Source organism: Oncorhynchus tshawytscha, unplaced genomic scaffold (genome assembly GCF_018296145.1).
Source record: "Oncorhynchus tshawytscha isolate Ot180627B unplaced genomic scaffold, Otsh_v2.0 Un_contig_5355_pilon_pilon, whole genome shotgun sequence".
Taxonomy (NCBI): domain Eukaryota; kingdom Metazoa; phylum Chordata; class Actinopteri; order Salmoniformes; family Salmonidae; genus Oncorhynchus; species Oncorhynchus tshawytscha.
The window spans coordinates 139639-156397 of record NW_024609447.1 but is presented as its reverse complement, the minus strand read 5'-3'; the positions used below and the strand labels follow the sequence as shown (position 1 = coordinate 156397).

The following is a 16759-nucleotide window of genomic DNA, read 5'->3' as shown; positions in this document are numbered from 1 at the left end:
ATTAACTGGTATACAGATACGTATGCTGCTTCACCTGAACACACACCTGTATTAACTGGTATATAGGTACGTATGCTGCTTCACCTGGACACACACACACACACCTGTATTAACTGGTATATAGGTACGTATGCTGCTTCACCTGAACACACACACACCTGTATTAACTGGTATACAGGTACGTATGCTGCTTCACCTGAACACACACACACCTGTATTAACTGGTATACAGATACGTATGCTGCTTCACCTGAACACACACCTGTATTAACTGGTATATAGGTACGTATGCTGCTTCACCTGAACACACCTGTATTAACTGGTATACAGGTACGTATGCTGCTTCACCTTAACACACCTGTATTAACTGGTATATAGGTACGTATGCTGCTTCACCTGAGCACACCTGTATTAACTGGTATATAGGTACGTATGCTGCTTCACCTGAACACACACCTGTATTAACTGGTATATAGGTACGCATGCTGCTTCACCTGAACACACACCTGTATTAACTGGTATATAGGTACGTATGCTGCTTCACCTGAACACACACCTGTATTAACTGGTATATAGGTACGTATGCTGCTTCACCTGGACACACACACCTGTATTAACTGGTATATAGGTACGCATGCTGCTTCACCTGAACACACACCTGTATTAACTGGTATATAGGTACGTATGCTGCTTCACCTGGACACACACACTTGTATTAACTGGTATATAGGTACGTATGCTGCTTCACCTGAACACACACACCTGTATTAACTGGTATATAGGTACGCATGCTGCTTCACCTGAACACACACCTGTATTAACTGGTATATAGGTACGTATGCTGCTTCACCTGAACACACACACCCTGTATTAACTGGTATATAGGTACGTATGCTGCTTCACCTGAACACACACACCTGTATTAACTGGTATACAGATACGTATGCTGCTTCACCTGAACACACACCTGTATTAACTGGTATATAGGTACGTATGCTGCTTCACCTGGACACACACACACACACACACACCTGTATTAACTGGTATATAGGTACGTATGCTGCTTCACCTGAACACACACACACACTGTATTAACTGGTATATAGGTACGTATGCTGCTTCACCTGAACACACACCTGTATTAACTGGTATATAGGTACGCATGCTGCTTCACCTGAACACATACCTGTATTAACTGGTATATAGGTACGTATGCTGCTTCACCTGGACACACACACACACACACACACACCTGTATTAACTGGTATACAGGTACGTATGCTGCTTCACCTGAACACACGTGTATTAACTGGTATACAGGTACATATGCTGCTTCACCTGAACACACCTGTATTAACTGGTATATAGGTACGTATGCTGTTTCACCTGAACACACCTGTATTAACTGGTATATAGGTACGTATGCTGCTTCACCTGAACACACACACACACACACCTGTATTAACTGGTATTTAGGTACGTATGCTGTTTCACCTGGACACACCTGTATTAACTGGTATATAGGTACGTATGCTGTTTCACCTGAACACACACCTGTATTAACTGGTATATAGGTACGTATGCTGTTTCACCTGGACACACACACACCTGTATTAACTGGCATATAGGTACGTATGCTGTTTCACCTGAACACACACCTGTATTAACTGGTATATAGGTACGTATGCTGTTTCACCTGGACACACACACACCTGTATTAACTGGTATATAGGTACGTATGCTGTTTCACCTGAACACACACCTGTATTAACTGGTATATAGGTACGCATGCTGCTTCACCTGAACACACACACACCTGTATTAACTGGTATATAGGTACGTATGCTGTTTCACCTGGACACACCTGTATTAACTGGTATACAGGTACGTATGCTGTTTCACCTGAACACACACACACCTGTATTAACTGGTATATAGGTACGTATGCTGTTTCACCTGGACACACCTGTATTAACTGGTATATAGGTACGTATGCTGCTTCACCTGGACACACACACACACACCTGTATTAACTGGTATATAGGTACGTATGCTGTTTCACCTGGACACACCTGTATTAACTGGTATACAGGTACGTATGCTGCTTCACCTGGACACACACCTGTATTAACTGGTATATAGGTACGTATGCTGCTTCACCTGGACACACACACACCTGTATTAACTGGTATACAGGTACGTATGCTGCATCACCTGGACACACACACACACACACACACACACACCTGTATTAACTGGTATATAGGTACGTATGCTGTTTCACCTGGACACACACACACCTGTATTAACTGGTATACAGGTACGTATGCTGCATCACCTGGACACACACACACACACCTGTATTAACTGGTATATAGGTACGTATGCTGTTTCACCTGGACACACACACACCTGTATTAACTGGTATACAGGTACGTATGCTGCATCACCTGGACACACACACACACACACACACCTGTATTAACTGGTATATAGGTACGTATGCTGCTTCACCTGGACACACACCTGTATTAACTGGTATATAGGTACGTATGCTGTTTCACCTGGACACACACCTGTATTAACTGGTATATAGGTACGCATGCTGCTTCACCTGAACACACACCTGTATTAACTGGTATATAGGTACATATGCTGCTTCACCTGAACACACACCTGTATTAACTGGTATATAGGTACGTATGCTGCTTCACCTGAACACACACCTGTATTAACTGGTATATAGGTACGTATGTTGCTTCACCTGGACACACACCTGTATTAACTGGTATATAGGTACGTATGCTGCTTCACCTGGACACACCTGTATTAACTTGTATACAGGGACGTGGTGTGAACGTTAATCTGTGAGTGTGTGTACCTTCTCAACATCTGCTTTCACAGCGTTTGTGTCGTTCTCAATTTTCTCCGCTTGTTGTGTGGCTTTCTCTGCCTCTCCCCACTCCTTGGCAAAACGCCTCTTAGTCTGCACACCACACACACACACACACACACACACACACACACACACACACACAGAGACTTGGTTTAGTGAGGGTCATCGGGGATCATCAACTGCATTCAGCCACGGGACGATTACTTCCTGAGCAGATGGACGGTCAGAGGGCCATAACATATTTACAGATCATTTGTAGACTGACCAAAACAATCATTTCAAACGTTGCTTACATTTATATATGATCCCGTCTCTCTATTAGGAGTGGGAATACTGGGGAACACATTTATATATGATCCCGTCTCTCTATTAGGAGTGGGAATACTGGGGAACACATTTATATATGACCCCGTCTCTCTATTAGGAGTGGGAATACTGGGGAACACATTTATATATGATCCCGTCTCTCTATTAGGAGTGGGAATACTGGGGAACACATTTATATATGATCCCGTCTCTCTATTAGGAGTGGGAATACTGGGGGACACATTTATATATGATCCTGTCTCTCTATTAGGAGTGGGAATACTGGGGAACACATTTATATATGATCCTGTCTCTCTATTAGGAGTGGGAACACTGGGGAACACATTTATATATGATCCTGTCTCTCTATTAGGAGTGGGAACACTGGGGAACACATTTATATATGATCCCGTCTCTCTATTAGGAGTGGGAATACTGGGGAACACATTTATATATGATCCCGTCTCTCTATTAGGAGTGGGAACACTGGGGAACATATTTATATATGATCCCGTCTCTCTATTAGGAGTGGGAACACTGGGGAACACATTTATATATGATCCCGTCTCTCTATTAGGAGTGGGAATACTGGGGAACATATTTATATATGATCCCGTCTCTCTATTAGGAGTGGGAACACTGGGAACATATTTATATATGATCCCGTCTCTCTATTAGGAGTGGGAACACTGGGGAACATATTTATATATGATCCCGTCTCTCTATTAGGAGTGGGAACACTGGGGAACACATTTATATATGATCCCGTCTCTCTATTAGGAGTGGGAATACTGGGGAACACATTTATATATGATCCTGTCTCTCTATTAGAAGTGGGAATACTGGGGAACACATTTATATATGATCCCGTCTCTCTATTAGGAGTGGGAATACTGGGGAACACATTTATATATGATTCTGTCTCTCTACTAGGAGTGGGAATACTGGGGAACACATTTATATATGATCCCGTCTCTCTATTAGGAGTGGGAATACTGGGGAACACATTTATATATGATTCTGTCTCTCTACTAGGAGTGGGAATACTGGGGAACACATTTATATATGATTCTGTCTCTCTACTAGGAGTGGGAATACTGGGGAACACATTTATATATGATTCTGTCTCTCTACTAGGAGTGGGAATACTGGGGAACACATTTCCAACAATGTAAATCACTTGGAGCTGACTTCCTGGGGGGGCAATCAAAACCACCCGCGGCCCGACGGGTGGGGAACCGTGGGTTATAGGGGTTATAACATATTCACCCTCAATCACACAGAAACTCACATTCTCTAGCTGTTTGAAACTGATCTCCAAGTTCTGTTGAGCTTTTTTGGCATCGGCCAGGTACTGGGGGAGAGAGAGAGATTAGTTAGATGACAACATCAAAGTGAGTTCAACATGTCGGTGATGTTATCTCCCTCCCTCCCCCCATCTCTCCCCCTCTCCCCCTCCCTCTCCCCCATCTCTCCCCCCCCCTCCCTCTCCCTCTCCCTCCATCTCTCCCCCTCCCCTCCCTCCATCTCTCCCTTTCTCCCCCCCCTCCCTCTCCATCTCTCCCCCCTCCCTCTCCATCTCTCCCCCTCCCCCTCTCCATCTCTCCCCCTCCCCTCCATCTCTCCCCCTCCCTCTCCATCTCTCCCCCTCCATCCCTCTCCATCTCTCCCCCACTATCTCTCCCCCCCCCTCTCCATCTCTCCCTCCCTCCCCCTCTCCATCTCTCCCTCCCTCCCTCTCCATCTCTCCCTCCCTCCCTCTCCATCTCTCCCTCCCTCCCTCTCCATCTCTCCCTCCCTCCCTCCCCCCTCCATCTCTTCATCTCTCCCTCCCCCCCCTCTCCCCCTCTCCCCCTCCCTCCCCTCCCTCTCCATCTCTTCATCTCTCCCTCCCCCTCTCCCCCCTCCCTCTCCCCTCCCCTCCCCTCTCCCTCCCTCCCCTCCCTCCCTCCCTCCCCTCTCCCTCTCCCCTCCCTCTCCCCATCTCTCCCTCTCCCCTCCCTCTCCCCATCTCTCCCTCTCCCTCCCCCTCTCCCCATCTCTCCCCCTCCCTCCCTCTCCCCATCTCTCCCTCCCTCTCTCTCTCCATCTCTCTCTCACTGTTTTGCGTTCTTGTTTGAGGTCCTGAAGGTATTTGGTGAGTTCTACACAGATTCCAGTCATCATGTTCTCTGCTATCAGCTCTCTCTGGCCCGCATAGTCATTCAGCTCATTCACAATGTCCTGGAATGACTGGTGATTGGTGAACCTGCAGGTGGAGGGGCAACAAGACCGAGGGGATAGAGAGAGATTAGTTAGATGACAACATAGCCACTCTCTAGCCACTTTAAACTATGCCACTTTGTTTACATACCCTACATTACTCATCTCATATGTATATACTGTACTCGATACCATCTACTGCATCTTGCCTATGCTGCTCTGTACCATCACTCATTCATATATCTTTATGTACATATTCTTTATCCCCTTACACTTGTGTGTATAAGGTTGTAGTTGTGGAATTGTTAGGTTAAATTACCCGTTGGTTATTACTGCATTGTCGGAACTAGAAGCACAAGCATTTCGCTACACTTGCATCAACATCTGCTAACCATGTGTATGTGACAAATAACATTTGATTTGAATGTGATTGGTTCACCTCCAGGAAACAGGGTTCAAGGGTTGTATGTTATTGGTTCACTTCCAGGAAACAGGGGTAAAGGGTTGTATGTTATTGGTTCACTTCCAGGAAACAGGGGTAAAGGGTTGTATGTTATTGGTTCACTTCCAGGAAACAGGGATAAAGAGTTGCATGTGATTGGTGGGATAAAGAAATCTGTCTGTCTAATAAAGACAAACACGAGAGACAAAGGATAAGCACAGCATTCATCTGATAATCACTAACTGATTAGAGAGAGGACACAGACAGAGACAGAGAGACAGACACAGACAGAGAGAGACAGAGAGACACAGACAGACAGAGAGGCAGACAGAGAGGCAGACAGAGAGGCAGACAGAGAGGCAGACAGAGAGGCAGACAGAGAGGCAGACAGAGAGGCAGACACAACTCACCCACACTCTTGCTCCTCCTTGCTGCCTCGTTTAAGGTATTTCTTGGAGAGGTTTCTGAGAGGAAGAGAGAATGTCAGGGTTACATTCTAACAACTAATTAAAATACACAGACACACTGCACAGACACAGACAGACAGACAGACAGACAGACAGACAGACAGACAGACAGACAGACAGACAGACAGACAGACAGACAAAAACAGACACAGACAGAGCACACAGACAGAGCAGACACACAGACACACACACACACACACACAGAGACACACACACACAGAAACACACACACAAAGAGAGAGACACAGACAGAGCACACAGACAGACAGACAGAGCACACAGACAGACAGACAGACAGACTGTCTGTGTGTCTGCTCTGTCAGACAGAAACAGGCAGACAGACACCTGAGTTGCTTGGCGTAGTTCTGTTCTATCTCGGTCCGTTCTCTCACAAACTTCACATATCGGTCCACCAGATCCAGTCCTGACTGGGTGTGTTTATCAATACCATCATACTGGTCCTACAGACAGGAGAGACAGAACAGGGTTAGATACTGGACTGACACAACACACTCCTCTATACAGTAGTAATATAACTACTAGTTACTGATATAACACACTCCTCTATACAGTAGTAATATAACTACTAGTTACTGATATAACACACTCCTCTATACAGTAGTAATATAACACACTCCTCTATACAGTAGTAATATAACTACTAGTTACTGATATAACACACTCCTCTATACAGTAGTAATATAACTACTAGTTACTGATATAACACACTCCTCTATACAGTAGTAATATAACTACTAGTTACTGATATAACACACTCCTCTATACAGTAGTAATATAACTACTAGTTACTGATATAACACACTCCTCTATACAGTAGTAATATAACACACTCCTCTATACAGTAGTAATATAACTACTAGTTACTGATATAACACACTCCTCTATACAGTAGTAATATAACTACTAGTTACAGGACAGGAACACTACTCCTCTATACAGTAGTAATATAACTACTAGTTACTGATATAACACACTCCTCTATACAGTAGTAATATAACTACTAGTTACTGATATAACACACTCCTCTATACAGTAGTAATATAACTACTAGTTACAGGACAGGAACACTACTCCTCTTACATCACTCCACCAGCCAGTTGTACAGGTATATCTACTATGTTACAACCCTGGTCTCTGTCTGACAGACAATCTGCAATCTACGGGCTGGGTTGAGTTCACTCTCACTCTCACACTCTGACTCACTCACTATGTGGGTATCTACGTGGGTTGAGTTCACTCTCACTACACACTCTGACTCACTCACTATGTGGGTATCTACGGGCTGGGTTGAGTTCACTCTCACTCTCACACTCTGACTCACTCACTATGTGGGTATCTACGGGCTGGGTTGAGTTCACTCTCACTCACACTCTGACTCACTCACTATGTGGGTATCTACGGGCTGGGTTGAGTTCACTCTCACACACTCTGACTCACTATGTGGGTATCTAGGGCTGGGTTGAGTTCACTCTCACACACTCTGACTCACTCACTCTCACTCTCACACTCTGACTCAGGTGGGTATCTACGGGCTGGGTTGAGTTCACTCTCACTCACACTCTGACTCACTCACTATGTGGGTATCTACGGGCTGGGTCACTCTCACTCTCACAGACTCACTCACTATGTGGGTATCTACGGGCTGGGTTGAGTTCACTCTCACTCTCACACTCTCACTCACTCTACGGGCTGACACTCACACTCTGACTCACTCACTATGTGGTATCTACGGGCTGGGTTGAGTTCACTCTCACTCACACACTCTGACTCACTCACTATGAGACAGTATCTACGGGCTGGGTTGAGTTCACTCTCACACTCTGACTCACTGACTATGTAGGTATGTAGGGATCTCTGTGTCTGAAGTCCATGGTGACTGAGACACAGATAGACTCTCTCAGAGACAGACAGACAGACAGACTCTCCTCAGAGACAGACAGACAGACAGACTCTCCTCAGAGACAGACAGACAGACTCTCCTCAGAGACAGACAGACAGACGACTCTCCTCAGAGACAGGCAGACAGACAGACAGACTCTCTCAGAGACAGACAGACAGACAGACTCTCCTCAGAGACAGACAGACAGACTCTCCTCAGAGACAGGCAGACAGACAGACTCTCCTCAGAGACAGACAGATAGACTCTCCTCAGAGACAGACAGACAGACTCTCCTCAGAGACAGACAGACAGACTCTCCTCAGAGACAGACAGACAGACTCTCCTCAGAGACAGACAGACTCTCCTCAGAGACAGACAGACAGACTCTCCTCAGACTCTCCTCAGAGACAGACAGACAGACTCTCCTCAGAGACAGACAGATAGACTCTCCTCAGAGACAGACAGATAGACTCTCCTCAGAGACAGACAGACAGACTCTCCTCAGAGACAGACAGACAGACTCTCCTCAGAGACAGACAGACAGACTCTCCTCAGAGACAGACAGACAGACAGACTCTCCTCAGAGACAGACAGACAGACTCTCCTCAGAGACAGACAGACAGACTCTCCTCAGAGACAGACAGACTCTCCTCAGAGACAGAGACAGACTCTCCTCAGACAGAGACAGACAGAGACAGACTCTCCTCAGAGACAGACAGACAGACAGACTCTCCTCAGAGACAGACAGACAGACAGACTCTCCTCAGAGACAGACAGACAGACAGACTCTCCTCAGAGACAGAGACAGACAGACTCTCCTCAGAGACAGACAGATAGACTCTCCTCAGAGACAGACAGATAGACTCTCCTCAGAGACAGACAGACAGACTCTCCTCAGAGACAGACAGACAGACTCTCCTCAGAGACAGACAGACAGACTCTCCTCAGAGACAGACAGACTCTCCTCAGAGACAGACAGACAGACTCTCCTCAGAGACAGACAGACAGACAGACTCTCCTCAGAGACAGACAGACAGACTCTCCTCAGAGACAGACAGACAGACTCTCCTCAGAGACAGACAGACAGACTCTCCTCAGAGACAGACAGACAGACAGACTCTCCTCAGAGACAGACAGACAGACAGACTCTCCTCAGAGACAGACAGACAGACAGACTCTCCTCAGAGACAGACAGGACTCTCCTCAGAGACAGACAGACAGACAGACTCTCCTCAGAGACGCAGATAGACTCTCCTCAGAGACGCATAGACTCTCCTCAGAGACGCAGATAGACTCTCCTCAGAGACTCTCCTCAGAGACGCAGATAGACTCTCCTCAGAGACGAGATAGACTCTCCTCAGAGACGCAGATAGACTCTCCTCAGAGACGAGATAGACTCTCCTCAGAGACGCAGATAGACTCTCCTCAGAGACGCAGATAGACTCTCATCAGAGACAGACAGACAGACTCTCCTCGGAGACGCAGATAGACTCTCCTCGGAGACGCAGATAGACTCTCCTCGGAGACGCAGATAGACTCTCCTCGGAGACGCAGATAGACTCTCCTCGGAGACGCAGATAGACTCTCCTCGGAGACGCAGATAGACTCTCCTCGGAGACGCAGATAGACTCTCCTCGGAGACGCAGATAGACTCTCCTCGGAGACGCAGATAGACTCTCCTCGGAGACGCAGATAGACTCTCCTCAGAGACAGACAGATAGACTCTCCTCAGAGACAGACAGATAGACTCTCCTCAGAGACAGACAGACAGACTCTCCTCAGAGACAGACAGACTCTCCTCAGAGACGCAGATAGACTCTCCTCAGAGACGCAGATAGACTCTCCTCAGAGACAGAGACACAGAGGCTGCATCCCCTACTACTAACCAGGCCCACTAGGGTCTGGTCTAAAGTAGTGCACTATGTTGGGAATATAGTGCCATTTGGGATGTAGCCATGTACTAAACAGAGCTAATGATCTGAATAGAGGTATTTATACAGAACACATTTACTACAGTCTTGTCCTCAATACTACATCTGAACCAGGACAGAGAGAGAGAGAGGTAGGGAGAGGGAACGAGAGGGGACGAGGGGACAGGGGGTGAGACAGAGGGAGGGGACGAGCGAGAGAGAAAGGAAAGGAGAGAAAGAGAGAGAGAGAAAAAAGAGGAGAGAAAAAGAAAGAGAGAGAAAAAGAGAAAGAGAGAGAGAGAGAAGGTGAGAGAAAGGAGAGAAAGAGTATAACATTTCAGAGCCACTTATTGGGTCAAACCTAGTGTAACCTCTGTCTGGAGACTACTGCTGATATACACCTAGTGTAACCTCTGTCTGGAGACTACTGCTGATATACACCTAGTGTAACCTCTGTCTGGAGACTACTGCTGATATACACCTAGTGTAACCTCTGTCTGAAGACTACTGCTGATATACACCTAGTGTAACCTCTGTCTGAAGACTACTGCTGATATGCACCTAGTGTAACCTCTGTCTGGAGACTACTGCTGATATGCACCTAGTGTAACCTCTGACTGGAGACTACTGCTGATATGCACCTAGTGTAACCTCTGTCTGAAGACTACTGCTGCCTCTGCTCTGATAAGAGGTCCAGACCTTAGTGACGCCGGCCTTTCTCTACACTGGCCCTGTAACATTAAGGTTGCTGGTTCAACCCCCAGTCTGACTGCTTGTCCCCAGTAAGACGCTGCCACAGGATAATCCCCCTGGTCATCATGTGTTGGAACTTGGAACCCTGCCGCTGTTCTGTTGTGTTCCGTTGTGTTCCGTTGTAGCTGAGGTTTGGGTTACGTCCTAAATCACACCCTTTCCCTACACAGTGCACTACCTCGGCTCTGGTCAAAAGTAGCGCACTAGCATATAGGGAATATAGTGCCAGATTTGGAACGCAGACCTGGTCAGGTTCCAGCTGCAGGGGATTCAGAACAACAGCCCAGCCCGTTGGAGAGATTTAAACATGCAACCTTATTTCCTTTCCTCTCTCCTATCAGTGATCTAACACAACTAGACAGGGTTAGATTCCATGCCATAGATTCCACCTACCAGAGCAATGATGTAAGCTGAGGGAGAACATCATACAGAACACATTTACTACAGTCATGTCCTCAATACTGCATCTGAACCAGGACAGAGAGAGAGAGAGAGAGAGAGAGAGAGAGAGAGAGAGAGAGAGAGGAGAGAGAGAGAGAGAGAGAGAGGAGGAGAGGAGAGAGGAGGAGAGAGAGAGAGAGAGAGAGAGAGGGGGAGAGGAGAGAGAGAGAGAGGAGAGAGAGGAGAGAGAGAGGGGAGAGGAGAGAGAGAGGAGAGAGAGAGAGGGGAGAGGAGAGAGAGAGGAGAGAGAGAGAGAGAGAGAGGAGAGAGAGAGGAGAGGGGGGAGAGGAGAGAGAGAGAGGGGAGAGGAGAGAGAGAGAGAGAGAGGAGGAGAGAGAGAGAGAGAGAGAGAGAGAGAGGAGAGAGAGAGAGAGAGAGAGAGAGAGAGAGAGAGAGAGAGGGGAGAGAGAGAGAGAGAGAGAGAGAGAGAGAGAGGGGAGAGGAGAGAGAGAGAGAGAGAGAGAGAGAGAGAGAGAGGGGAGAGAGGAGAGAGAGAGAGAGAGGGGAGAGAGAGAGAGAGAGAGAGGGAGGGAGAGAGAGAGAGAGAGAGAGAGAGAGAGAGAGAGGAGAGAGAGAGAGGAGAGAGAGAGAGAGGAGGAGAGGAGAGAGAGAGGGGGAGAGGAGAGAGAGAGAGGGGAGAGGAGAGAGAGAGAGAGAGAGAGAGAGCGGTAGGGAGAGGAGAGAGAGAGAGAGGAGGAGAGGAGAGAGAGAGGGGGAGAGGAGAGAGAGAGAGGAGGAGAGGAGAGAGAGAGGAGGAGAGGAGAGAGGAGGAGAGGAGAGAGAGAGGGGGAGAGGAGAGAGAGAGGGAGGAGAGGAGAGAGAGAGGGGGGAGGGAGAGAGAGAGGGGGAGAGGAGAGAGAGAGGGGGAGAGGAGAGAGAGAGGAGGAGAGGAGAGAGAGAGAGGAGGAGAGGAGAGAGAGAGAGAGAGGGGAGAGAGAGAGAGAGGGTAGAGAGAGGAGGAGAGGAGAGAGAGAGGGGAGAAGAGAGGAGAGAGAGAAGGAGAGGAAGAAGAGCGAGAGGAAAGAGGAGCAGAGAGAGAATGGGGAAAGGAGGAGAGAGAGAATGGGGAGAGGAGAGAGAGAGGAGGAGAGGAGAGAGAGAGGAGGAGAAGAGAGGAGAGGAGGAAGAAGAGGGAGAGGAGAGAGAGAGAGAGAGAAGAGGAGAGAGAGAGAGAGGAGAGGAAGAAGAGCGAGAGGAAAGAGGAGCAGAGAGAGAATGGGGAAAGGAGGAGAGAGAGAATGGGGAGAGGAGAGAGAGAGAGGAGGAGAGGAGAGAGAGAGGAGGAGAGGAGAGAGAGAGGAGGAGAGGAGAGAGAGAGGAGGAGAAGAGGAGAGAGAGAGGAGGAGAGGAAGAAGAGCGAGAGGAAAGAGGAGCAGAGAGAGAATGGGGAAAGGAGGAGAGAGAGAATGGGGAGAGGAGAGAGAGAGGAGGAGAGGAGAGAGAGAGGAGGAGAGGAGAGAGAGAGGAGGAGAAGAGAGGAGAGGAGGAAGAAGAGGGAGAGGAGAGAGAGAGGAGGAGAGGAGAGAGAGAGGAGGAGAGGAAGAAGAGCGAGAGGAAAGAGGAGCAGAGAGAGAATGGGGAAAGGAGGAGAGAGAGAATGGGGAGAGGAGAGAGAGAGGGGAGAGGAGAGAAAGAACATGATGACATCATCATCATAACACTGAGTCTACCTATCAGCCAGGAGAGTCCCTGTCCATTGAAAGGGTTAAAGGGGTACTTCGGGATTTTGGCATTGTATCCCTTCATCTACCTCCCCAGAGTCAGATGTCCTCATGGATATCATGTTTGTGTCACCGCATGAAGTTTGAAGGAAGTTGCTAAGAAACCTAATTACTAACTAGGATTAGAGCAATGACTGGAAGACTATGGGTGTTAGCATTGGCTCACTAAACTACCTCCAACGTCCCTCACACTTCACACAGACGAATGGGATCCATGAGTTCATCTGACTCTGCGGAAGTAGAGAAAGGGCCTCAATGCCAAAATCCTGAAGTACCCTTTAAGAGAGAATAACTACTAGGAGAATTTATGTCCAAATGGCCTCCTATCCCATACATACTAGACCAGAGCCCAAATGGCCTCCTATTCCCTACATACTAGACCAAAACCCATGGGCCCAAACGGCCTTCTATTCCCTAAATACTGGACCAGAACTGAAATGGCCTCCTATTCCCTACATACCAGAGCCCAAATGACCTCCCATTCCCTATATACTAGACCAGAGCCCCATGGGCCCAAATGGCCTCCTATTTCCCATGGGCCAAAATGGCCTCCAATTCCGTACATAATAGACCAAAACCCCATGGGCCCAAATGGCCTCCTATTCCCTACATACTAGACCAGAGCCCCATGGGCCCAAAATGGCCTCCTATTCCCCATGGGCCCAAATGGCCTCCTATTCCCCATGGGCCCAAATGGCCTTCTATTCCCCATGGGCCCAAATGGCCTTCTATTCCCCATGGGCCCAAATGGCCTCCTATTCCCCATGGGCCCAAATGGCCTCCTATTCCCCATGGGCCCAAATGGCCTCCTATTCCCCATGGGCCCAAATGGCCTCCTATTCCCCATGGGCCAAAATGGCATCCCATTCCCTACATACTGACCAGAGCCCAAATGGCCTCCTATTCCCTACATACTAGACCAGAGCCCAAATGGCCTCCTATTCCCTACATACTAGACCAGAGCCCAAATGGCCTCCTATTTCCTACATACTAGACCAGAGCCCCATGGTCCCAAATGGCCTCCTATTCCCTACATACTAGACCAGAGCCCAAATGGCCTCCTATTCCGTACATACTAGCCCAGAGCCCAAATGGCCTCCTATTCCCTACATACTAGACCATAGCACCATGGACCCAAATGGCCTCCTATTTCCTACATACTAGACCAGAGCCCTATGGACCCAAATGACCTCCTATTCCCTACATACTAGACCAGAGCCCCATGGGCCGACAAAATGGCCTCCTATTCCCCATGGGCCCAAATGGCCTCCTATTCCCCATGGGCCCAAATGGCCTCCTATTCCCCATGGGCCAAAATGGCCTCCTATTCCCCATGGGCCAAAATGGCCTCCTATTCCCTACATACTAGACCAGGCCCCAAATGGCCTCCTATTTCCTACATACTAGCCCAGAGCCCAAATGGCCTCCTATTCCCTACATACTAGACCATAGCACCATGGACCCAAATGGCCTCCTATTTCCTACATACTAGACCAGAGCCCTATGGACCCAAATGACCTCCTATTCCCTACATACTAGACCAGAGCCCCATGGGCTGACAAAATAGCCTCCTATTCCCCATGGGCCCAAATGGCCTCCTATTCCCCATGGGCCAAAATGGCCTCCTATTCCCCATGGGCCAAAATGGCCTCCTATTCCCCATGGGCCAAAATGGCCTCCTATTCCCTACATACTAGACCAGGCCCCAAATGGCCTCCTATTCCCTACATACTAGACCAGAGCCCCATGGACATATTCACAAAGCATCTCAGAGTAGCTCTGCTGATCAAGGACATACATACTAGACCAGAGCCCAAATGACCTCCTATTCCCTACATACTAGACCAGAGCCCCATGGGCCCAAATGGCCTCCTATTCCCTACATACTAGACCAGAGCCCAAATGGCCTCCTATTCCTTACATACTAGACCAGAGCCCCATGGGCCCAAATGGCCTCCTATTTCCTACATACTAGACCAGAGCCCAAATGGCCTCCTATTTCCTACATACTAGACCAGAGCCCCATGGGCCCAAATGGCCTCCTATTTCCTACATACTAGACCAGAGCCCCATGGACCCAAATGGCCTCCTATTCCCTACATACTAGACCAGAGCCCAAATGGCCTCCTATTCCCTTCATACTAGACCAGAGCCCCATGGACATATTCACAAAGCATCTCAGAGTAGCTCTGCTGATCTGGGACCAGGTTCCACCTCTTATTATTCAGGGTCTAAATAAAAGGCCAAACTGATCCTGGATCAGCTCTCCTACTCTGAGGCGCTTCGTGAACATAGGCCCTGGTCAAAAGTAGTGCAATATATAGGGAATGGGTTTTGCCACGTAGGGACATAGACTGTCTGCATAGAGTGTGTGACCTGCTGACTGAAACCCTATTTAATGGCCTGTGGCTATGAACTGTACAAGTTGTCCTTTTGATTCAGATCTAGGATCAACGTACACTACCATCACTCCACGAATTGGATCATCTCAAAACTGACCTTAGACCAGTGTCTAACTCCATTCTAGTACTCCCCTGTTGAGATCAGACTGCCCATAACCCCTGACAATATGGTTCAATATGGTTCACCTGAGTTGGTTCAATAACAGTTCACACCTCGTCACCGCACGCACAAAACACGAGTAATTCAATAGTATCTCTACAAACCAACTAAATGTTATGATAACATCAATGACTTGCTCATACGTTGAATATGATCATATGGGTTGTAACTAGTTTATATGCGGATGCTGGACAACAACAAAAAATGTATCTATTACAGAAGCCTAGTTAGCTAAGTCGCCTTTAAGAGGTCAAGGTATGCAACATTGCGAAATAACAGCCGCCCTCAAGCTACAAGCTAATTTAGTCTACTTGCCGTGAGTTGTCATCAACTTTGTTAGAGTTAACAGTTGAAAACAATGTCAAAGGCATGTATTATTTTTGAGACAGCAAAAACAATCACCTTCTCCAGGGAATTTGCTGTTATTGTGTAGCTAAGGTTACTGTAGCTAGTGCATATGTCCTTACCCAAAGATCCGTCCCCCAATCCATGTTTTCAAAGTTCCCACCTACAGAAAAAGGAGGCTTTCTATCAATCTTTAGTTCCCAAACTCTTGGATGATCCACAAACTTTTGTCTGGAGAGGAGAGATGTCGGAGGAAATGTCGGGAAGTTGACGCCTCAATCATCCGTTCGTTCAAGGGAAAGAAAATATTTTCGCCCGGTCGTCTTGAAACTAGTTTTGGTCGCAAGACAAGAGAGGGTGGGAGGTTTGGTCACCAGTCTTTCCAGATTTCATGTCGCGAATGTTTCGCTTGGTCTTAAAGGAGCCGAGGTTCATTCTTTGAAGTGTCAAGGTTTATACCCAAAATGGGAAACACATTTATACATTTTATTGTTACATCTTAAATGTTGCTTATTTACCTTTGTGTAACGTACTACTTTTGCCTAACCAATCTAGGAAATCTGAGTGAGTAGTAGGCTGTAAAATTATTTATTTTCATGTTAGCTACATGCATTCATTCATTACTACAACCATTACAATAATAAGCAACGAATCTACCATTACTGTTAAAATCAATACCACGACCACGAACCTATGATTACGATAAAAACGATAACCATTCCTGTTATGAGAATCTCAAGAGGACTAAACCATTTGCGCGTTGGCCAGAGAACTTGGTTCGGTACTAGCTACCAGTCATAAACCCTGATTATTT

At 47.4% G+C, this 16759-nt stretch overlaps 1 pseudogene; it reads right to left on the bottom strand.

The window, feature by feature from the left end:
• The window catches only part of LOC121844812, a 32530-nt pseudogene extending 16261 nt beyond the window's left edge, over window positions 1-16269 (bottom strand).
• Window positions 16270-16759: the final 490 nt, after the last annotated feature.